General features: G+C 51.1%; 16 non-coding genes and 1 pseudogene across 16 annotated transcripts; all 17 read left to right on the plus strand.

Moving 5' to 3' along the window:
* The first annotated feature begins 256 nt into the window (after positions 1-256).
* LOC124593206 lies at positions 257-375 on the plus strand. The gene has a single exon (XR_006977865.1). It is a non-coding gene; the product is annotated as a 5S ribosomal RNA (ribosomal RNA).
* A 1,197-nt stretch (positions 376-1,572) lies between these two features.
* On the plus strand, positions 1,573-1,691 carry LOC124593218. Its single transcript, XR_006977876.1, has one exon. It is a non-coding gene; the product is annotated as a 5S ribosomal RNA (ribosomal RNA).
* A 1,197-nt stretch (positions 1,692-2,888) lies between these two features.
* LOC124593229 lies at positions 2,889-3,007 on the plus strand. Its single transcript, XR_006977887.1, has one exon. It is a non-coding gene; the product is annotated as a 5S ribosomal RNA (ribosomal RNA).
* A 1,200-nt stretch (positions 3,008-4,207) lies between these two features.
* LOC124593235 lies at positions 4,208-4,326 on the plus strand. The gene has a single exon (XR_006977890.1). It is a non-coding gene; the product is annotated as a 5S ribosomal RNA (ribosomal RNA).
* Positions 4,327-5,523: 1,197 nt separating this feature from the next.
* LOC124593236 lies at positions 5,524-5,642 on the plus strand. The gene has a single exon (XR_006977891.1). It is a non-coding gene; the product is annotated as a 5S ribosomal RNA (ribosomal RNA).
* A 1,200-nt stretch (positions 5,643-6,842) lies between these two features.
* Positions 6,843-6,961, plus strand: LOC124593207. The gene has a single exon (XR_006977866.1). It is a non-coding gene; the product is annotated as a 5S ribosomal RNA (ribosomal RNA).
* A 1,200-nt stretch (positions 6,962-8,161) lies between these two features.
* On the plus strand, positions 8,162-8,280 carry LOC124593208. The gene has a single exon (XR_006977867.1). It is a non-coding gene; the product is annotated as a 5S ribosomal RNA (ribosomal RNA).
* Positions 8,281-9,489: 1,209 nt separating this feature from the next.
* Positions 9,490-9,589, plus strand: LOC124593234 (annotated as a pseudogene).
* A 2,805-nt stretch (positions 9,590-12,394) lies between these two features.
* LOC124593209 lies at positions 12,395-12,513 on the plus strand. The gene has a single exon (XR_006977868.1). It is a non-coding gene; the product is annotated as a 5S ribosomal RNA (ribosomal RNA).
* Positions 12,514-13,713: 1,200 nt separating this feature from the next.
* LOC124593210 lies at positions 13,714-13,832 on the plus strand. The gene has a single exon (XR_006977869.1). It is a non-coding gene; the product is annotated as a 5S ribosomal RNA (ribosomal RNA).
* Positions 13,833-15,032: 1,200 nt separating this feature from the next.
* LOC124593211 lies at positions 15,033-15,151 on the plus strand. Its single transcript, XR_006977870.1, has one exon. It is a non-coding gene; the product is annotated as a 5S ribosomal RNA (ribosomal RNA).
* Positions 15,152-16,351: 1,200 nt separating this feature from the next.
* Positions 16,352-16,470, plus strand: LOC124593212. Its single transcript, XR_006977871.1, has one exon. It is a non-coding gene; the product is annotated as a 5S ribosomal RNA (ribosomal RNA).
* Positions 16,471-17,667: 1,197 nt separating this feature from the next.
* On the plus strand, positions 17,668-17,786 carry LOC124593213. The gene has a single exon (XR_006977872.1). It is a non-coding gene; the product is annotated as a 5S ribosomal RNA (ribosomal RNA).
* A 1,200-nt stretch (positions 17,787-18,986) lies between these two features.
* On the plus strand, positions 18,987-19,105 carry LOC124593214. Its single transcript, XR_006977873.1, has one exon. It is a non-coding gene; the product is annotated as a 5S ribosomal RNA (ribosomal RNA).
* A 1,200-nt stretch (positions 19,106-20,305) lies between these two features.
* On the plus strand, positions 20,306-20,424 carry LOC124593215. Its single transcript, XR_006977874.1, has one exon. It is a non-coding gene; the product is annotated as a 5S ribosomal RNA (ribosomal RNA).
* A 1,200-nt stretch (positions 20,425-21,624) lies between these two features.
* On the plus strand, positions 21,625-21,743 carry LOC124593216. Its single transcript, XR_006977875.1, has one exon. It is a non-coding gene; the product is annotated as a 5S ribosomal RNA (ribosomal RNA).
* A 1,199-nt stretch (positions 21,744-22,942) lies between these two features.
* On the plus strand, positions 22,943-23,060 carry LOC124593231. The gene has a single exon (XR_006977889.1). It is a non-coding gene; the product is annotated as a 5S ribosomal RNA (ribosomal RNA).
* The last annotated feature ends 136 nt before the right edge of the window (positions 23,061-23,196 follow it).

Raw genomic sequence — 23,196 nt, forward strand, 5'->3', positions numbered from 1 at the left:
GAACAAGGCGCGTCGCCAGCCAGTGTCGGAGGCCGCACGCACCAAACGAATGACAGGCGGTGCATCCAGCAGCTGTGTTGTGCGCCTCACCTTGGTTCGGCAGTCGCCTATGAGACGCCGAGGCGAGCGCGCACTCCGCGCCACCTTCGAGGTGGAAAGACATGCTTTGCGTCAAATGTGCCACGGAAAGCGGCGATTGCGTGTGTTGGGAGAAGAGGCGAACGCTTCTTCTGTGGCGCGGCTACAGTGTAATGACGCCAACGGCCATACCATGTTGAATACACCGGTTCTCGTCCGATCACCGAAGTTAAGCAACATCGGGCCCGGTTAGTACTTGGATGGGTGACCGCCTGGGAACACCGGGTGCTGTTGGCTCTATCTCATTTTTTCATTTTTACGTCGCTGCACCTGCCAGCCCTCTTCTCATACTAACTTTCAGGTGTTGACAAAGATGCTTCCACAAGCATTTTAAACTACTGTATCAAACGTAAGATACGAAATTGCAGTAATGGACTCAGTTTGAGCAAGAATGTGCGAAAGAAGAGTGCTAGAACGCCTCGGAAATAACAACACACTACGAATCGACAGATGAGTTTTGAAATACGTCAGGGCCTACTGTTTTGTAGCAGTGCTAAATTCCGCAAAGTAAATAAACAAAAACAAACAAACAAAAAAGAAGAAGAAGAAGAAATAAAATCTTCTGTTCTCGTCCGATCACCGAAGTGAAGCAGCAACGTTAGTACTCGGAAGGGTGAGCGCCTGGGAACTCTGGCTGTGTTCATTTTTCGCTTTTTAGTCGCTACTCCTGCCAGCCCTCTTTCCATACCACCTTTCTGTTGTGACAAAGAGACTTCCTTAAGCATTTTAAACGGCCGTAAGAAACGAAACTGCAGCAACTAACTCAGTTTGAAGGAGAATTTGCTAACCAAGTTTGCCAGGAAGTCTTTGAAAACGACAAAACAGTACGAATCGGGCGGTATGCTCCGAAATACGATAGCGCCTATCGTTCTGCAGCGGCGTACAGCTCCAAATTCGATTTGTAATCATACATTGATTCATTTGTCCTCCCGCAGACGTTTCTCGCGCTTGTGCTGTCAAATGGACCGCGACCCGAGCGGCAGCGAGCGGCAGTCGAGCAAAGTCGGGACAAGTCGGGACGGAAGGGGGGACAGGCGAGAATGCACCGCGCAAATTACGCAAATATCTGGAAGCGCGGCGCGTGTCAGGCAGGTGAGGAAGCTTCCGTCGGTCCAGCAGGACACCGCGCGCAGTCCCCCCGCCGCCCGGCCGCGCGCAAGCCCTGCGCCGGATAACAGGAACAAGGCGCGTCGCCAGCCAGTGTCGGAGGCCGCACGCACCAAACGAATGACAGGCGGTGCATCCAGCAGCTGTGTTGTGCGCCTCACCTTGGTTCGGCAGTCGCCTATGAGACGCCGAGGCGAGCGCGCACTCCGCGCCACCTTCGAGGTGGAAAGACATGCTTTGCGTCAAATGTGCCACGGAAAGCGGCGATTGCGTGTGTTGGGAGAAGAGGCGAACGCTTCTTCTGTGGCGCGGCTACAGTGTAATGACGCCAACGGCCATACCATGTTGAATACACCGGTTCTCGTCCGATCACCGAAGTTAAGCAACATCGGGCCCGGTTAGTACTTGGATGGGTGACCGCCTGGGAACACCGGGTGCTGTTGGCTCTATCTCATTTTTTCATTTTTACGTCGCTGCACCTGCCAGCCCTCTTCTCATACTAACTTTCAGGTGTTGACAAAGATGCTTCCACAAGCATTTTAAACTACTGTATCAAACGTAAGATACGAAATTGCAGTAATGGACTCAGTTTGAGCAAGAATGTGCGAAAGAAGAGTGCTAGAACGCCTCGGAAATAACAACACACTACGAATCGACAGATGAGTTTTGAAATACGTCAGGGCCTACTGTTTTGTAGCAGTGCTAAATTCCGCAAAGTAAATAAACAAAAACAAACAAACAAAAAAGAAGAAGAAGAAGAAATAAAATCTTCTGTTCTCGTCCGATCACCGAAGTGAAGCAGCAACGTTAGTACTCGGAAGGGTGAGCGCCTGGGAACTCTGGCTGTGTTCATTTTTCGCTTTTTAGTCGCTACTCCTGCCAGCCCTCTTTCCATACCACCTTTCTGTTGTGACAAAGAGACTTCCTTAAGCATTTTAAACGGCCGTAAGAAACGAAACTGCAGCAACTAACTCAGTTTGAAGGAGAATTTGCTAACCAAGTTTGCCAGGAAGTCTTTGAAAACGACAAAACAGTACGAATCGGGCGGTATGCTCCGAAATACGATAGCGCCTATCGTTCTGCAGCGGCGTACAGCTCCAAATTCGATTTGTAATCATACATTGATTCATTTGTCCTCCCGCAGACGTTTCTCGCGCTTGTGCTGTCAAATGGACCGCGACCCGAGCGGCAGCGAGCGGCAGTCGAGCAAAGTCGGGACAAGTCGGGACGGAAGGGGGGACAGGCGAGAATGCACCGCGCAAATTACGCAAATATCTGGAAGCGCGGCGCGTGTCAGGCAGGTGAGGAAGCTTCCGTCGGTCCAGCAGGACACCGCGCGCAGTCCCCCCGCCGCCCGGCCGCGCGCAAGCCCTGCGCCGGATAACAGGAACAAGGCGCGTCGCCAGCCAGTGTCGGAGGCCGCACGCACCAAACGAATGACAGGCGGTGCATCCAGCAGCTGTGTTGTGCGCCTCACCTTGGTTCGGCAGTCGCCTATGAGACGCCGAGGCGAGCGCGCACTCCGCGCCACCTTCGAGGTGGAAAGACATGCTTTGCGTCAAATGTGCCACGGAAAGCGGCGATTGCGTGTGTTGGGAGAAGAGGCGAACGCTTCTTCTGTGGCGCGGCTACAGTGTAATGACGCCAACGGCCATACCATGTTGAATACACCGGTTCTCGTCCGATCACCGAAGTTAAGCAACATCGGGCCCGGTTAGTACTTGGATGGGTGACCGCCTGGGAACACCGGGTGCTGTTGGCTCTATCTCATTTTTTCATTTTTACGTCGCTGCACCTGCCAGCCCTCTTCTCATACTAACTTTCAGGTGTTGACAAAGATGCTTCCACAAGCATTTTAAACTACTGTATCAAACGTAAGATACGAAATTGCAGTAATGGACTCAGTTTGAGCAAGAATGTGCGAAAGAAGAGTGCTAGAACGCCTCGGAAATAACAACACACTACGAATCGACAGATGAGTTTTGAAATACGTCAGGGCCTACTGTTTTGTAGCAGTGCTAAATTCCGCAAAGTAAATAAACAAAAACAAACAAACAAAAAAGAAGAAGAAGAAGAAGAAATAAAATCTTCTGTTCTCGTCCGATCACCGAAGTGAAGCAGCAACGTTAGTACTCGGAAGGGTGAGCGCCTGGGAACTCTGGCTGTGTTCATTTTTCGCTTTTTAGTCGCTACTCCTGCCAGCCCTCTTTCCATACCACCTTTCTGTTGTGACAAAGAGACTTCCTTAAGCATTTTAAACGGCCGTAAGAAACGAAACTGCAGCAACTAACTCAGTTTGAAGGAGAATTTGCTAACCAAGTTTGCCAGGAAGTCTTTGAAAACGACAAAACAGTACGAATCGGGCGGTATGCTCCGAAATACGATAGCGCCTATCGTTCTGCAGCGGCGTACAGCTCCAAATTCGATTTGTAATCATACATTGATTCATTTGTCCTCCCGCAGACGTTTCTCGCGCTTGTGCTGTCAAATGGACCGCGACCCGAGCGGCAGCGAGCGGCAGTCGAGCAAAGTCGGGACAAGTCGGGACGGAAGGGGGGACAGGCGAGAATGCACCGCGCAAATTACGCAAATATCTGGAAGCGCGGCGCGTGTCAGGCAGGTGAGGAAGCTTCCGTCGGTCCAGCAGGACACCGCGCGCAGTCCCCCCGCCGCCCGGCCGCGCGCAAGCCCTGCGCCGGATAACAGGAACAAGGCGCGTCGCCAGCCAGTGTCGGAGGCCGCACGCACCAAACGAATGACAGGCGGTGCATCCAGCAGCTGTGTTGTGCGCCTCACCTTGGTTCGGCAGTCGCCTATGAGACGCCGAGGCGAGCGCGCACTCCGCGCCACCTTCGAGGTGGAAAGACATGCTTTGCGTCAAATGTGCCACGGAAAGCGGCGATTGCGTGTGTTGGGAGAAGAGGCGAACGCTTCTTCTGTGGCGCGGCTACAGTGTAATGACGCCAACGGCCATACCATGTTGAATACACCGGTTCTCGTCCGATCACCGAAGTTAAGCAACATCGGGCCCGGTTAGTACTTGGATGGGTGACCGCCTGGGAACACCGGGTGCTGTTGGCTCTATCTCATTTTTTCATTTTTACGTCGCTGCACCTGCCAGCCCTCTTCTCATACTAACTTTCAGGTGTTGACAAAGATGCTTCCACAAGCATTTTAAACTACTGTATCAAACGTAAGATACGAAATTGCAGTAATGGACTCAGTTTGAGCAAGAATGTGCGAAAGAAGAGTGCTAGAACGCCTCGGAAATAACAACACACTACGAATCGACAGATGAGTTTTGAAATACGTCAGGGCCTACTGTTTTGTAGCAGTGCTAAATTCCGCAAAGTAAATAAACAAAAACAAACAAACAAAAAAGAAGAAGAAGAAGAAATAAAATCTTCTGTTCTCGTCCGATCACCGAAGTGAAGCAGCAACGTTAGTACTCGGAAGGGTGAGCGCCTGGGAACTCTGGCTGTGTTCATTTTTCGCTTTTTAGTCGCTACTCCTGCCAGCCCTCTTTCCATACCACCTTTCTGTTGTGACAAAGAGACTTCCTTAAGCATTTTAAACGGCCGTAAGAAACGAAACTGCAGCAACTAACTCAGTTTGAAGGAGAATTTGCTAACCAAGTTTGCCAGGAAGTCTTTGAAAACGACAAAACAGTACGAATCGGGCGGTATGCTCCGAAATACGATAGCGCCTATCGTTCTGCAGCGGCGTACAGCTCCAAATTCGATTTGTAATCATACATTGATTCATTTGTCCTCCCGCAGACGTTTCTCGCGCTTGTGCTGTCAAATGGACCGCGACCCGAGCGGCAGCGAGCGGCAGTCGAGCAAAGTCGGGACAAGTCGGGACGGAAGGGGGGACAGGCGAGAATGCACCGCGCAAATTACGCAAATATCTGGAAGCGCGGCGCGTGTCAGGCAGGTGAGGAAGCTTCCGTCGGTCCAGCAGGACACCGCGCGCAGTCCCCCCGCCGCCCGGCCGCGCGCAAGCCCTGCGCCGGATAACAGGAACAAGGCGCGTCGCCAGCCAGTGTCGGAGGCCGCACGCACCAAACGAATGACAGGCGGTGCATCCAGCAGCTGTGTTGTGCGCCTCACCTTGGTTCGGCAGTCGCCTATGAGACGCCGAGGCGAGCGCGCACTCCGCGCCACCTTCGAGGTGGAAAGACATGCTTTGCGTCAAATGTGCCACGGAAAGCGGCGATTGCGTGTGTTGGGAGAAGAGGCGAACGCTTCTTCTGTGGCGCGGCTACAGTGTAATGACGCCAACGGCCATACCATGTTGAATACACCGGTTCTCGTCCGATCACCGAAGTTAAGCAACATCGGGCCCGGTTAGTACTTGGATGGGTGACCGCCTGGGAACACCGGGTGCTGTTGGCTCTATCTCATTTTTTCATTTTTACGTCGCTGCACCTGCCAGCCCTCTTCTCATACTAACTTTCAGGTGTTGACAAAGATGCTTCCACAAGCATTTTAAACTACTGTATCAAACGTAAGATACGAAATTGCAGTAATGGACTCAGTTTGAGCAAGAATGTGCGAAAGAAGAGTGCTAGAACGCCTCGGAAATAACAACACACTACGAATCGACAGATGAGTTTTGAAATACGTCAGGGCCTACTGTTTTGTAGCAGTGCTAAATTCCGCAAAGTAAATAAACAAAAACAAACAAACAAAAAAGAAGAAGAAGAAGAAGAAATAAAATCTTCTGTTCTCGTCCGATCACCGAAGTGAAGCAGCAACGTTAGTACTCGGAAGGGTGAGCGCCTGGGAACTCTGGCTGTGTTCATTTTTCGCTTTTTAGTCGCTACTCCTGCCAGCCCTCTTTCCATACCACCTTTCTGTTGTGACAAAGAGACTTCCTTAAGCATTTTAAACGGCCGTAAGAAACGAAACTGCAGCAACTAACTCAGTTTGAAGGAGAATTTGCTAACCAAGTTTGCCAGGAAGTCTTTGAAAACGACAAAACAGTACGAATCGGGCGGTATGCTCCGAAATACGATAGCGCCTATCGTTCTGCAGCGGCGTACAGCTCCAAATTCGATTTGTAATCATACATTGATTCATTTGTCCTCCCGCAGACGTTTCTCGCGCTTGTGCTGTCAAATGGACCGCGACCCGAGCGGCAGCGAGCGGCAGTCGAGCAAAGTCGGGACAAGTCGGGACGGAAGGGGGGACAGGCGAGAATGCACCGCGCAAATTACGCAAATATCTGGAAGCGCGGCGCGTGTCAGGCAGGTGAGGAAGCTTCCGTCGGTCCAGCAGGACACCGCGCGCAGTCCCCCCGCCGCCCGGCCGCGCGCAAGCCCTGCGCCGGATAACAGGAACAAGGCGCGTCGCCAGCCAGTGTCGGAGGCCGCACGCACCAAACGAATGACAGGCGGTGCATCCAGCAGCTGTGTTGTGCGCCTCACCTTGGTTCGGCAGTCGCCTATGAGACGCCGAGGCGAGCGCGCACTCCGCGCCACCTTCGAGGTGGAAAGACATGCTTTGCGTCAAATGTGCCACGGAAAGCGGCGATTGCGTGTGTTGGGAGAAGAGGCGAACGCTTCTTCTGTGGCGCGGCTACAGTGTAATGACGCCAACGGCCATACCATGTTGAATACACCGGTTCTCGTCCGATCACCGAAGTTAAGCAACATCGGGCCCGGTTAGTACTTGGATGGGTGACCGCCTGGGAACACCGGGTGCTGTTGGCTCTATCTCATTTTTTCATTTTTACGTCGCTGCACCTGCCAGCCCTCTTCTCATACTAACTTTCAGGTGTTGACAAAGATGCTTCCACAAGCATTTTAAACTACTGTATCAAACGTAAGATACGAAATTGCAGTAATGGACTCAGTTTGAGCAAGAATGTGCGAAAGAAGAGTGCTAGAACGCCTCGGAAATAACAACACACTACGAATCGACAGATGAGTTTTGAAATACGTCAGGGCCTACTGTTTTGTAGCAGTGCTAAATTCCGCAAAGTAAATAAACAAAAACAAACAAACAAAAAAGAAGAAGAAGAAGAAGAAATAAAATCTTCTGTTCTCGTCCGATCACCGAAGTGAAGCAGCAACGTTAGTACTCGGAAGGGTGAGCGCCTGGGAACTCTGGCTGTGTTCATTTTTCGCTTTTTAGTCGCTACTCCTGCCAGCCCTCTTTCCATACCACCTTTCTGTTGTGACAAAGAGACTTCCTTAAGCATTTTAAACGGCCGTAAGAAACGAAACTGCAGCAACTAACTCAGTTTGAAGGAGAATTTGCTAACCAAGTTTGCCAGGAAGTCTTTGAAAACGACAAAACAGTACGAATCGGGCGGTATGCTCCGAAATACGATAGCGCCTATCGTTCTGCAGCGGCGTACAGCTCCAAATTCGATTTGTAATCATACATTGATTCATTTGTCCTCCCGCAGACGTTTCTCGCGCTTGTGCTGTCAAATGGACCGCGACCCGAGCGGCAGCGAGCGGCAGTCGAGCAAAGTCGGGACAAGTCGGGACGGAAGGGGGGACAGGCGAGAATGCACCGCGCAAATTACGCAAATATCTGGAAGCGCGGCGCGTGTCAGGCAGGTGAGGAAGCTTCCGTCGGTCCAGCAGGACACCGCGCGCAGTCCCCCCGCCGCCCGGCCGCGCGCAAGCCCTGCGCCGGATAACAGGAACAAGGCGCGTCGCCAGCCAGTGTCGGAGGCCGCACGCACCAAACGAATGACAGGCGGTGCATCCAGCAGCTGTGTTGTGCGCCTCACCTTGGTTCGGCAGTCGCCTATGAGACGCCGAGGCGAGCGCGCACTCCGCGCCACCTTCGAGGTGGAAAGACATGCTTTGCGTCAAATGTGCCACGGAAAGCGGCGATTGCGTGTGTTGGGAGAAGAGGCGAACGCTTCTTCTGTGGCGCGGCTACAGTGTAATGACGCCAACGGCCATACCATGTTGAATACACCGGTTCTCGTCCGATCACCGAAGTTAAGCAACATCGGGCCCGGTTAGTACTTGGATGGGTGACCGCCTGGGAACACCGGGTGCTGTTGGCTCTATCTCATTTTTTCATTTTTACGTCGCTGCACCTGCCAGCCCTCTTCTCATACTAACTTTCAGGTGTTGACAAAGATGCTTCCACAAGCATTTTAAACTACTGTATCAAACGTAAGATACGAAATTGCAGTAATGGACTCAGTTTGAGCAAGAATGTGCGAAAGAAGAGTGCTAGAACGCCTCGGAAATAACAACACACTACGAATCGACAGATGAGTTTTGAAATACGTCAGGGCCTACTGTTTTGTAGCAGTGCTAAATTCCGCAAAGTAAATAAACAAAAACAAACAAACAAAAAAGAAGAAGAAGAAGAAGAAATAAAATCTTCTGTTCTCGTCCGATCACCGAAGTGAAGCAGCAACGTTAGTACTCGGAAGGGTGAGCGCCTGGGAACTCTGGCTGTGTTCATTTTTCGCTTTTTAGTCGCTACTCCTGCCAGCCCTCTTTCCATACCACCTTTCTGTTGTGACAAAGAGACTTCCTTAAGCATTTTAAACGGCCGTAAGAAACGAAACTGCAGCAACTAACTCAGTTTGAAGGAGAATTTGCTAACCAAGTTTGCCAGGAAGTCTTTGAAAACGACAAAACAGTACGAATCGGGCGGTATGCTCCGAAATACGATAGCGCCTATCGTTCTGCAGCGGCGTACAGCTCCAAATTCGATTTGTAATCATACATTGATTCATTTGTCCTCCCGCAGACGTTTCTCGCGCTTGTGCTGTCAAATGGACCGCGACCCGAGCGGCAGCGAGCGGCAGTCGAGCAAAGTCGGGACAAGTCGGGACGGAAGGGGGGACAGGCGAGAATGCACCGCGCAAATTACGCAAATATCTGGAAGCGCGGCGCGTGTCAGGCAGGTGAGGAAGCTTCCGTCGGTCCAGCAGGACACCGCGCGCAGTCCCCCCGCCGCCCGGCCGCGCGCAAGCCCTGCGCCGGATAACAGGAACAAGGCGCGTCGCCAGCCAGTGTCGGAGGCCGCACGCACCAAACGAATGACAGGCGGTGCATCCAGCAGCTGTGTTGTGCGCCTCACCTTGGTTCGGCAGTCGCCTATGAGACGCCGAGGCGAGCGCGCACTCCGCGCCACCTTCGAGGTGGAAAGACATGCTTTGCGTCAAATGTGCCACGGAAAGCGGCGATTGCGTGTGTTGGGAGAAGAGGCGAACGCTTCTTCTGTGGCGCGGCTACAGTGTAATGACGCCAACGGCCATACCATGTTGAATACACCGGTTCTCGTCCGATCACCGAAGTTAAGCAACATCGGGCCCGGTTAGTACTTGGATGGGTGACCGCCTGGGAAGCACTGATAAGAAGAATGAAACCTGCATCTGAAGAACCGCCAATAAACACGAGCCACATCCCGTATAAGATTTGCCACGTAAGACAATACTACATAGACAAGAGCTATGCATTGACAACCGTGGCAAATCCCAGTCACAGGACAGCGAGGAAAATATACAGGGCGCTGAGGGGAAGGCCTGCCAGAAACAAAATAGAAAACAAGTTCCCAAATCACAACTGGCCACAAATATGGAAAAACATCACGGAAACCACGCTACCAAAGCACGTGAAGGCGAGCTGGTACCGAATAGTAAACAGGACGGTAGCAACAAACGAAAAATTAGCCCGGATCAAACTGAGAGATTCAGGTAAATGTGAAGCCTGCAACTGTGTCGACACATTAGAGCACCGCTTCACATGTAAAAACGGGGTCAGCATATGGGAAACGTGCCAGAGAATGGTGGCAAAAATAAATAGAACGGACCAGCGAGCTATAACACCTACAGTTATCACTGCGCCCGACATCAAACCATTTCCCAGGCCGAAAAGGCTGGCAACCCTGTGGATCCTCGGCATGACAGGCCACGCCATCGTGACGAAGCGGCAGACGGACCACGTCGACTTCCTGATGGACCTCTGGGAGGAACATAAGGAAGCGCAGCAGCACAGGCGGTACGACGAGAACTTCCAGAACTTCCTCCGGATACCCCTGCAGGCAGCCATCGACGACGTCTTCCCCGGCGGAACGTGAACACCAGCGAGCCTCCCCACAGCACCACAGCAACCTCCACAGTGCAGTGCAGTGAGAAAAGTGAAATAGTATAAATCCAAAAAGAAAGTGAAAGTAGAAGTGCGCCAAAGTGTTTTAAGAAATGCAGCAAAAAGAAAAAGAAAGTGTTTTTATCTGTGTGAACACCCTAGGGTGTAGTGTTTCAGTGCTACAACCTCCAAATCACCACCGGAATAACAGGTACATATAAAAGTGTTCTTTTCCCTTCCTAAGTGCCACAAAGTCATAAGATGTACTAATAAACCTTTGCACTCATCTCTACTTTCACCTTTCGACCTTCAACTGTCAGATCTGTCCTTCCATGTAAATAATATGTGATGCATGCTTAAAAGCCGAACTAAAACCGGACCTCCTCTGTTTCTATCATCCTTTCATGCCTTAAATGCAATATGTAATTTAAATGTATGTAACTTAATGTAATCACTATCTAAATAACTATGCTCATCTTTGTTTTGTTTGTATGCACATTGCAAGTGAATAACTCGGTGACATCAGAGAAATGCCAATCATGTCATTATAGGCCACAACAAACTTGGACATAACCATATTGCAATGAAAATGGACTACGCTCAGTAACGAATATAGGAAAAAGTTATCAAAGTGCTTAAAAACGAAATGATAGAAAGGAAAATTAGAAAATGGACAGCATGTCTTACAAAATAAACAAGAGTAACAAATACCATAAATAGATGAAGAAAATTAATATGAAAACGTGTAATACACAACCATAGAGATAATTTATTTGTTGTTTCTTATTTTTTTTTCTTTCTGAAATAAATATTTTGGTTACAAAAAAAAAAAAAAAAAAAAAAAAAAAAAAAAAAAAAAAGGTGCTGTTGGCTCTATCTCATTTTTTCATTTTTACGTCGCTGCACCTGCCAGCCCTCTTCTCATACTAACTTTCAGGTGTTGACAAAGATGCTTCCACAAGCATTTTAAACTACTGTATCAAACGTAAGATACGAAATTGCAGTAATGGACTCAGTTTGAGCAAGAATGTGCGAAAGAAGAGTGCTAGAACGCCTCGGAAATAACAACACACTACGAATCGACAGATGAGTTTTGAAATACGTCAGGGCCTACTGTTTTGTAGCAGTGCTAAATTCCGCAAAGTAAATAAACAAAAACAAACAAACAAAAAAGAAGAAGAAGAAGAAGAAATAAAATCTTCTGTTCTCGTCCGATCACCGAAGTGAAGCAGCAACGTTAGTACTCGGAAGGGTGAGCGCCTGGGAACTCTGGCTGTGTTCATTTTTCGCTTTTTAGTCGCTACTCCTGCCAGCCCTCTTTCCATACCACCTTTCTGTTGTGACAAAGAGACTTCCTTAAGCATTTTAAACGGCCGTAAGAAACGAAACTGCAGCAACTAACTCAGTTTGAAGGAGAATTTGCTAACCAAGTTTGCCAGGAAGTCTTTGAAAACGACAAAACAGTACGAATCGGGCGGTATGCTCCGAAATACGATAGCGCCTATCGTTCTGCAGCGGCGTACAGCTCCAAATTCGATTTGTAATCATACATTGATTCATTTGTCCTCCCGCAGACGTTTCTCGCGCTTGTGCTGTCAAATGGACCGCGACCCGAGCGGCAGCGAGCGGCAGTCGAGCAAAGTCGGGACAAGTCGGGACGGAAGGGGGGACAGGCGAGAATGCACCGCGCAAATTACGCAAATATCTGGAAGCGCGGCGCGTGTCAGGCAGGTGAGGAAGCTTCCGTCGGTCCAGCAGGACACCGCGCGCAGTCCCCCCGCCGCCCGGCCGCGCGCAAGCCCTGCGCCGGATAACAGGAACAAGGCGCGTCGCCAGCCAGTGTCGGAGGCCGCACGCACCAAACGAATGACAGGCGGTGCATCCAGCAGCTGTGTTGTGCGCCTCACCTTGGTTCGGCAGTCGCCTATGAGACGCCGAGGCGAGCGCGCACTCCGCGCCACCTTCGAGGTGGAAAGACATGCTTTGCGTCAAATGTGCCACGGAAAGCGGCGATTGCGTGTGTTGGGAGAAGAGGCGAACGCTTCTTCTGTGGCGCGGCTACAGTGTAATGACGCCAACGGCCATACCATGTTGAATACACCGGTTCTCGTCCGATCACCGAAGTTAAGCAACATCGGGCCCGGTTAGTACTTGGATGGGTGACCGCCTGGGAACACCGGGTGCTGTTGGCTCTATCTCATTTTTTCATTTTTACGTCGCTGCACCTGCCAGCCCTCTTCTCATACTAACTTTCAGGTGTTGACAAAGATGCTTCCACAAGCATTTTAAACTACTGTATCAAACGTAAGATACGAAATTGCAGTAATGGACTCAGTTTGAGCAAGAATGTGCGAAAGAAGAGTGCTAGAACGCCTCGGAAATAACAACACACTACGAATCGACAGATGAGTTTTGAAATACGTCAGGGCCTACTGTTTTGTAGCAGTGCTAAATTCCGCAAAGTAAATAAACAAAAACAAACAAACAAAAAAGAAGAAGAAGAAGAAGAAATAAAATCTTCTGTTCTCGTCCGATCACCGAAGTGAAGCAGCAACGTTAGTACTCGGAAGGGTGAGCGCCTGGGAACTCTGGCTGTGTTCATTTTTCGCTTTTTAGTCGCTACTCCTGCCAGCCCTCTTTCCATACCACCTTTCTGTTGTGACAAAGAGACTTCCTTAAGCATTTTAAACGGCCGTAAGAAACGAAACTGCAGCAACTAACTCAGTTTGAAGGAGAATTTGCTAACCAAGTTTGCCAGGAAGTCTTTGAAAACGACAAAACAGTACGAATCGGGCGGTATGCTCCGAAATACGATAGCGCCTATCGTTCTGCAGCGGCGTACAGCTCCAAATTCGATTTGTAATCATACATTGATTCATTTGTCCTCCCGCAGACGTTTCTCGCGCTTGTGCTGTCAAATGGACCGCGACCCGAGCGGCAGCGAGCGGCAGTCGAGCAAAGTCGGGACAAGTCGGGACGGAAGGGGGGACAGGCGAGAATGCACCGCGCAAATTACGCAAATATCTGGAAGCGCGGCGCGTGTCAGGCAGGTGAGGAAGCTTCCGTCGGTCCAGCAGGACACCGCGCGCAGTCCCCCCGCCGCCCGGCCGCGCGCAAGCCCTGCGCCGGATAACAGGAACAAGGCGCGTCGCCAGCCAGTGTCGGAGGCCGCACGCACCAAACGAATGACAGGCGGTGCATCCAGCAGCTGTGTTGTGCGCCTCACCTTGGTTCGGCAGTCGCCTATGAGACGCCGAGGCGAGCGCGCACTCCGCGCCACCTTCGAGGTGGAAAGACATGCTTTGCGTCAAATGTGCCACGGAAAGCGGCGATTGCGTGTGTTGGGAGAAGAGGCGAACGCTTCTTCTGTGGCGCGGCTACAGTGTAATGACGCCAACGGCCATACCATGTTGAATACACCGGTTCTCGTCCGATCACCGAAGTTAAGCAACATCGGGCCCGGTTAGTACTTGGATGGGTGACCGCCTGGGAACACCGGGTGCTGTTGGCTCTATCTCATTTTTTCATTTTTACGTCGCTGCACCTGCCAGCCCTCTTCTCATACTAACTTTCAGGTGTTGACAAAGATGCTTCCACAAGCATTTTAAACTACTGTATCAAACGTAAGATACGAAATTGCAGTAATGGACTCAGTTTGAGCAAGAATGTGCGAAAGAAGAGTGCTAGAACGCCTCGGAAATAACAACACACTACGAATCGACAGATGAGTTTTGAAATACGTCAGGGCCTACTGTTTTGTAGCAGTGCTAAATTCCGCAAAGTAAATAAACAAAAACAAACAAACAAAAAAGAAGAAGAAGAAGAAGAAATAAAATCTTCTGTTCTCGTCCGATCACCGAAGTGAAGCAGCAACGTTAGTACTCGGAAGGGTGAGCGCCTGGGAACTCTGGCTGTGTTCATTTTTCGCTTTTTAGTCGCTACTCCTGCCAGCCCTCTTTCCATACCACCTTTCTGTTGTGACAAAGAGACTTCCTTAAGCATTTTAAACGGCCGTAAGAAACGAAACTGCAGCAACTAACTCAGTTTGAAGGAGAATTTGCTAACCAAGTTTGCCAGGAAGTCTTTGAAAACGACAAAACAGTACGAATCGGGCGGTATGCTCCGAAATACGATAGCGCCTATCGTTCTGCAGCGGCGTACAGCTCCAAATTCGATTTGTAATCATACATTGATTCATTTGTCCTCCCGCAGACGTTTCTCGCGCTTGTGCTGTCAAATGGACCGCGACCCGAGCGGCAGCGAGCGGCAGTCGAGCAAAGTCGGGACAAGTCGGGACGGAAGGGGGGACAGGCGAGAATGCACCGCGCAAATTACGCAAATATCTGGAAGCGCGGCGCGTGTCAGGCAGGTGAGGAAGCTTCCGTCGGTCCAGCAGGACACCGCGCGCAGTCCCCCCGCCGCCCGGCCGCGCGCAAGCCCTGCGCCGGATAACAGGAACAAGGCGCGTCGCCAGCCAGTGTCGGAGGCCGCACGCACCAAACGAATGACAGGCGGTGCATCCAGCAGCTGTGTTGTGCGCCTCACCTTGGTTCGGCAGTCGCCTATGAGACGCCGAGGCGAGCGCGCACTCCGCGCCACCTTCGAGGTGGAAAGACATGCTTTGCGTCAAATGTGCCACGGAAAGCGGCGATTGCGTGTGTTGGGAGAAGAGGCGAACGCTTCTTCTGTGGCGCGGCTACAGTGTAATGACGCCAACGGCCATACCATGTTGAATACACCGGTTCTCGTCCGATCACCGAAGTTAAGCAACATCGGGCCCGGTTAGTACTTGGATGGGTGACCGCCTGGGAACACCGGGTGCTGTTGGCTCTATCTCATTTTTTCATTTTTACGTCGCTGCACCTGCCAGCCCTCTTCTCATACTAACTTTCAGGTGTTGACAAAGATGCTTCCACAAGCATTTTAAACTACTGTATCAAACGTAAGATACGAAATTGCAGTAATGGACTCAGTTTGAGCAAGAATGTGCGAAAGAAGAGTGCTAGAACGCCTCGGAAATAACAACACACTACGAATCGACAGATGAGTTTTGAAATACGTCAGGGCCTACTGTTTTGTAGCAGTGCTAAATTCCGCAAAGTAAATAAACAAAAACAAACAAACAAAAAAGAAGAAGAAGAAGAAGAAATAAAATCTTCTGTTCTCGTCCGATCACCGAAGTGAAGCAGCAACGTTAGTACTCGGAAGGGTGAGCGCCTGGGAACTCTGGCTGTGTTCATTTTTCGCTTTTTAGTCGCTACTCCTGCCAGCCCTCTTTCCATACCACCTTTCTGTTGTGACAAAGAGACTTCCTTAAGCATTTTAAACGGCCGTAAGAAACGAAACTGCAGCAACTAACTCAGTTTGAAGGAGAATTTGCTAACCAAGTTTGCCAGGAAGTCTTTGAAAACGACAAAACAGTACGAATCGGGCGGTATGCTCCGAAATACGATAGCGCCTATCGTTCTGCAGCGGCGTACAGCTCCAAATTCGATTTGTAATCATACATTGATTCATTTGTCCTCCCGCAGACGTTTCTCGCGCTTGTGCTGTCAAATGGACCGCGACCCGAGCGGCAGCGAGCGGCAGTCGAGCAAAGTCGGGACAAGTCGGGACGGAAGGGGGGACAGGCGAGAATGCACCGCGCAAATTACGCAAATATCTGGAAGCGCGGCGCGTGTCAGGCAGGTGAGGAAGCTTCCGTCGGTCCAGCAGGACACCGCGCGCAGTCCCCCCGCCGCCCGGCCGCGCGCAAGCCCTGCGCCGGATAACAGGAACAAGGCGCGTCGCCAGCCAGTGTCGGAGGCCGCACGCACCAAACGAATGACAGGCGGTGCATCCAGCAGCTGTGTTGTGCGCCTCACCTTGGTTCGGCAGTCGCCTATGAGACGCCGAGGCGAGCGCGCACTCCGCGCCACCTTCGAGGTGGAAAGACATGCTTTGCGTCAAATGTGCCACGGAAAGCGGCGATTGCGTGTGTTGGGAGAAGAGGCGAACGCTTCTTCTGTGGCGCGGCTACAGTGTAATGACGCCAACGGCCATACCATGTTGAATACACCGGTTCTCGTCCGATCACCGAAGTTAAGCAACATCGGGCCCGGTTAGTACTTGGATGGGTGACCGCCTGGGAACACCGGGTGCTGTTGGCTCTATCTCATTTTTTCATTTTTACGTCGCTGCACCTGCCAGCCCTCTTCTCATACTAACTTTCAGGTGTTGACAAAGATGCTTCCACAAGCATTTTAAACTACTGTATCAAACGTAAGATACGAAATTGCAGTAATGGACTCAGTTTGAGCAAGAATGTGCGAAAGAAGAGTGCTAGAACGCCTCGGAAATAACAACACACTACGAATCGACAGATGAGTTTTGAAATACGTCAGGGCCTACTGTTTTGTAGCAGTGCTAAATTCCGCAAAGTAAATAAACAAAAACAAACAAACAAAAAAGAAGAAGAAGAAGAAATAAAATCTTCTGTTCTCGTCCGATCACCGAAGTGAAGCAGCAACGTTAGTACTCGGAAGGGTGAGCGCCTGGGAACTCTGGCTGTGTTCATTTTTCGCTTTTTAGTCGCTACTCCTGCCAGCCCTCTTTCCATACCACCTTTCTGTTGTGACAAAGAGACTTCCTTAAGCATTTTAAACGGCCGTAAGAAACGAAACTGCAGCAACTAACTCAGTTTGAAGGAGAATTTGCTAACCAAGTTTGCCAGGAAGTCTTTGAAAACGACAAAACAGTACGAATCGGGCGGTATGCTCCGAAATACGATAGCGCCTATCGTTCTGCAGCGGCGTACAGCTCCAAATTCGATTTGTAATCATACATTGATTCATTTGTCCTCCCGCAGACGTTTCTCGCGCTTGTGCTGTCAAATGGACCGCGACCCGAGCGGCAGCGAGCGGCAGTCGAGCAAAGTCGGGACAAGTCGGGACGGAAGGGGGGACAGGCGAGAATGCACCGCGCAAATTACGCAAATATCTGGAAGCGCGGCGCGTGTCAGGCAGGTGAGGAAGCTTCCGTCGGTCCAGCAGGACACCGCGCGCAGTCCCCCCGCCGCCCGGCCGCGCGCAAGCCCTGCGCCGGATAACAGGAACAAGGCGCGTCGCCAGCCAGTGTCGGAGGCCGCACGCACCAAACGAATGACAGGCGGTGCATCCAGCAGCTGTGTTGTGCGCCTCACCTTGGTTCGGCAGTCGCCTATGAGACGCCGAGGCGAGCGCGCACTCCGCGCCACCTTCGAGGTGGAAAGACATGCTTTGCGTCAAATGTGCCACGGAAAGCGGCGATTGCGTGTGTTGGGAGAAGAGGCGAACGCTTCTTCTGTGGCGCGGCTACAGTGTAATGACGCCAACGGCCATACCATGTTGAATACACCGGTTCTCGTCCGATCACCGAAGTTAAGCAACATCGGGCCCGGTTAGTACTTGGATGGGTGACCGCCTGGGAACACCGGGTGCTGTTGGCTCTATCTCATTTTTTCATTTTTACGTCGCTGCACCTGCCAGCCCTCTTCTCATACTAACTTTCAGGTGTTGACAAAGATGCTTCCACAAGCATTTTAAACTACTGTATCAAACGTAAGATACGAAATTGCAGTAATGGACTCAGTTTGAGCAAGAATGTGCGAAAGAAGAGTGCTAGAACGCCTCGGAAATAACAACACACTACGAATCGACAGATGAGTTTTGAAATACGTCAGGGCCTACTGTTTTGTAGCAGTGCTAAATTCCGCAAAGTAAATAAACAAAAACAAACAAACAAAAAAGAAGAAGAAGAAGAAGAAATAAAATCTTCTGTTCTCGTCCGATCACCGAAGTGAAGCAGCAACGTTAGTACTCGGAAGGGTGAGCGCCTGGGAACTCTGGCTGTGTTCATTTTTCGCTTTTTAGTCGCTACTCCTGCCAGCCCTCTTTCCATACCACCTTTCTGTTGTGACAAAGAGACTTCCTTAAGCATTTTAAACGGCCGTAAGAAACGAAACTGCAGCAACTAACTCAGTTTGAAGGAGAATTTGCTAACCAAGTTTGCCAGGAAGTCTTTGAAAACGACAAAACAGTACGAATCGGGCGGTATGCTCCGAAATACGATAGCGCCTATCGTTCTGCAGCGGCGTACAGCTCCAAATTCGATTTGTAATCATACATTGATTCATTTGTCCTCCCGCAGACGTTTCTCGCGCTTGTGCTGTCAAATGGACCGCGACCCGAGCGGCAGCGAGCGGCAGTCGAGCAAAGTCGGGACAAGTCGGGACGGAAGGGGGGACAGGCGAGAATGCACCGCGCAAATTACGCAAATATCTGGAAGCGCGGCGCGTGTCAGGCAGGTGAGGAAGCTTCCGTCGGTCCAGCAGGACACCGCGCGCAGTCCCCCCGCCGCCCGGCCGCGCGCAAGCCCTGCGCCGGATAACAGGAACAAGGCGCGTCGCCAGCCAGTGTCGGAGGCCGCACGCACCAAACGAATGACAGGCGGTGCATCCAGCAGCTGTGTTGTGCGCCTCACCTTGGTTCGGCAGTCGCCTATGAGACGCCGAGGCGAGCGCGCACTCCGCGCCACCTTCGAGGTGGAAAGACATGCTTTGCGTCAAATGTGCCACGGAAAGCGGCGATTGCGTGTGTTGGGAGAAGAGGCGAACGCTTCTTCTGTGGCGCGGCTACAGTGTAATGACGCCAACGGCCATACCATGTTGAATACACCGGTTCTCGTCCGATCACCGAAGTTAAGCAACATCGGGCCCGGTTAGTACTTGGATGGGTGACCGCCTGGGAACACCGGGTGCTGTTGGCTCTATCTCATTTTTTCATTTTTACGTCGCTGCACCTGCCAGCCCTCTTCTCATACTAACTTTCAGGTGTTGACAAAGATGCTTCCACAAGCATTTTAAACTACTGTATCAAACGTAAGATACGAAATTGCAGTAATGGACTCAGTTTGAGCAAGAATGTGCGAAAGAAGAGTGCTAGAACGCCTCGGAAATAACAACACACTACGAATCGACAGATGAGTTTTGAAATACGTCAGGGCCTACTGTTTTGTAGCAGTGCTAAATTCCGCAAAGTAAATAAACAAAAACAAACAAACAAAAAAGAAGAAGAAGAAGAAGAAATAAAATCTTCTGTTCTCGTCCGATCACCGAAGTGAAGCAGCAACGTTAGTACTCGGAAGGGTGAGCGCCTGGGAACTCTGGCTGTGTTCATTTTTCGCTTTTTAGTCGCTACTCCTGCCAGCCCTCTTTCCATACCACCTTTCTGTTGTGACAAAGAGACTTCCTTAAGCATTTTAAACGGCCGTAAGAAACGAAACTGCAGCAACTAACTCAGTTTGAAGGAGAATTTGCTAACCAAGTTTGCCAGGAAGTCTTTGAAAACGACAAAACAGTACGAATCGGGCGGTATGCTCCGAAATACGATAGCGCCTATCGTTCTGCAGCGGCGTACAGCTCCAAATTCGATTTGTAATCATACATTGATTCATTTGTCCTCCCGCAGACGTTTCTCGCGCTTGTGCTGTCAAATGGACCGCGACCCGAGCGGCAGCGAGCGGCAGTCGAGCAAAGTCGGGACAAGTCGGGACGGAAGGGGGGACAGGCGAGAATGCACCGCGCAAATTACGCAAATATCTGGAAGCGCGGCGCGTGTCAGGCAGGTGAGGAAGCTTCCGTCGGTCCAGCAGGACACCGCGCGCAGTCCCCCCGCCGCCCGGCCGCGCGCAAGCCCTGCGCCGGATAACAGGAACAAGGCGCGTCGCCAGCCAGTGTCGGAGGCCGCACGCACCAAACGAATGACAGGCGGTGCATCCAGCAGCTGTGTTGTGCGCCTCACCTTGGTTCGGCAGTCGCCTATGAGACGCCGAGGCGAGCGCGCACTCCGCGCCACCTTCGAGGTGGAAAGACATGCTTTGCGTCAAATGTGCCACGGAAAGCGGCGATTGCGTGTGTTGGGAGAAGAGGCGAACGCTTCTTCTGTGGCGCGGCTACAGTGTAATGACGCCAACGGCCATACCATGTTGAATACACCGGTTCTCGTCCGATCACCGAAGTTAAGCAACATCGGGCCCGGTTAGTACTTGGATGGGTGACCGCCTGGGAACACCGGGTGCTGTTGGCTCTATCTCATTTTTTCATTTTTACGTCGCTGCACCTGCCAGCCCTCTTCTCATACTAACTTTCAGGTGTTGACAAAGATGCTTCCACAAGCATTTTAAACTACTGTATCAAACGTAAGATACGAAATTGCAGTAATGGACTCAGTTTGAGCAAGAATGTGCGAAAGAAGAGTGCTAGAACGCCTCGGAAATAACAACACACTACGAATCGACAGATGAGTTTTGAAATACGTCAGGGCCTACTGTTTTGTAGCAGTGCTAAATTCCGCAAAGTAAATAAACAAAAACAAACAAACAAAAAAGAAGAAGAAGAAGAAGAAATAAAATCTTCTGTTCTCGTCCGATCACCGAAGTGAAGCAGCAACGTTAGTACTCGGAAGGGTGAGCGCCTGGGAACTCTGGCTGTGTTCATTTTTCGCTTTTTAGTCGCTACTCCTGCCAGCCCTCTTTCCATACCACCTTTCTGTTGTGACAAAGAGACTTCCTTAAGCATTTTAAACGGCCGTAAGAAACGAAACTGCAGCAACTAACTCAGTTTGAAGGAGAATTTGCTAACCAAGTTTGCCAGGAAGTCTTTGAAAACGACAAAACAGTACGAATCGGGCGGTATGCTCCGAAATACGATAGCGCCTATCGTTCTGCAGCGGCGTACAGCTCCAAATTCGATTTGTAATCATACATTGATTCATTTGTCCTCCCGCAGACGTTTCTCGCGCTTGTGCTGTCAAATGGACCGCGACCCGAGCGGCAGCGAGCGGCAGTCGAGCAAAGTCGGGACAAGTCGGGACGGAAGGGGGGACAGGCGAGAATGCACCGCGCAAATTACGCAAATATCTGGAAGCGCGGCGCGTGTCAGGCAGGTGAGGAAGCTTCCGTCGGTCCAGCAGGACACCGCGCGCAGTCCCCCCGCCGCCCGGCCGCGCGCAAGCCCTGCGCCGGATAACAGGAACAAGGCGCGTCGCCAGCCAGTGTCGGAGGCCGCACGCACCAAACGAATGACAGGCGGTGCATCCAGCAGCTGTGTTGTGCGCCTCACCTTGGTTCGGCAGTCGCCTATGAGACGCCGAGGCGAGCGCGCACTCCGCGCCACCTTCGAGGTGGAAAGACATGCTTTGCGTCAAATGTGCCACGGAAAGCGGCGATTGCGTGTGTTGGGAGAAGAGGCGAACGCTTCTTCTGTGGCGCGGCTACAGTGTAATGACGCCAACGGCCATACCATGTTGAATACACCGGTTCTCGTCCGATCACCGAAGTTAAGCAACATCGGGCCCGGTTAGTACTTGGATGGGTGACCGCCTGGGAACACCGGGTGCTGTTGGCTCTATCTCATTTTTTCATTTTTACGTCGCTGCACCTGCCAGCCCTCTTCTCATACTAACTTTCAGGTGTTGACAAAGATGCTTCCACAAGCATTTTAAACTACTGTATCAAACGTAAGATACGAAATTGCAGTAATGGACTCAGTTTGAGCAAGAATGTGCGAAAGAAGAGTGCTAGAACGCCTCGGAAATAACAACACACTACGAATCGACAGATGAGTTTTGAAATACGTCAGGGCCTACTGTTTTGTAGCAGTGCTAAATTCCGCAAAGTAAATAAACAAAAACAAACAAACAAAAAAGAAGAAGAAGAAGAAATAAAATCTTCTGTTCTCGTCCGATCACCGAAGTGAAGCAGCAACGTTAGTACTCGGAAGGGTGAGCGCCTGGGAACTCTGGCTGTGTTCATTTTTCGCTTTTTAGTCGCTACTCCTGCCAGCCCTCTTTCCATACCACCTTTCTGTTGTGACAAAGAGACTTCCTTAAGCATTTTAAACGGCCGTAAGAAACGAAACTGCAGCAACTAACTCAGTTTGAAGGAGAATTTGCTAACCAAGTTTGCCAGGAAGTCTTTGAAAACGACAAAACAGTACGAATCGGGCGGTATGCTCCGAAATACGATAGCGCCTATCGTTCTGCAGCGGCGTACAGCTCCAAATTCGATTTGTAATCATACATTGATTCATTTGTCCTCCCGCAGACGTTTCTCGCGCTTGTGCTGTCAAATGGACCGCGACCCGAGCGGCAGCGAGCGGCAGTCGAGCAAAGTCGGGACAAGTCGGGACGGAGGGGGGACAGGCGAGATTGCACCGCGCAAATTACGCAAATATCTGAAGCGCGGCGCGTGTCAGGCAGGTGAGGAAGCTTCCGTCGGTCCAGCAGGACACCGCGCGCAGTCCCCCCGCCGCCCGGCCGCGCGCAAGCCCTGCGCCGGATAACAGGAACAAGGCGCGTCGCCAGCCAGTGTCGGAGGCCGCACGCACCAAACGAATGACAGGCGGTGCATCCAGCAGCTGTGTTGTGCGCCTCACCTTGGTTCGGCAGTCGCCTATGAGACGCCGAGGCGTAGCGCGGCACTCCGCGCCACCTTCGAGGTGGAAAGACATGCTTTGCGTCAAATGTGCCACGGAAAGCCGGGCGATTGCGTGTGTTGGGAGAAGAGGCGAACGCTTCTTCTGTGGCGCGGCTACAGTGTAATGACGCCAACGGACATACCATGTTGAATACACCGTTCTCGTCCGATCACCGAAGTTAAGCAACATCGGGCCCGGTTAGTACTTGGATGGGTGACCGCCTGGGAACACCGGGTGCTGTTGGCTCTATCTCATTTTTTCATTTTACGTCCGCTGCACCTGCCAGCCCTCTTCTCATACTAACTTTCAGGTGTTGACAAAGATTGCTTCCACAAGCATTTTAAACTACTGTCTCAAACGTAAGATACGAAATTGCAGTAAT

This window comes from Schistocerca americana, unplaced genomic scaffold, assembly GCF_021461395.2.
Source record: "Schistocerca americana isolate TAMUIC-IGC-003095 unplaced genomic scaffold, iqSchAmer2.1 HiC_scaffold_974, whole genome shotgun sequence".
NCBI classification, from domain to species: domain Eukaryota; kingdom Metazoa; phylum Arthropoda; class Insecta; order Orthoptera; family Acrididae; genus Schistocerca; species Schistocerca americana.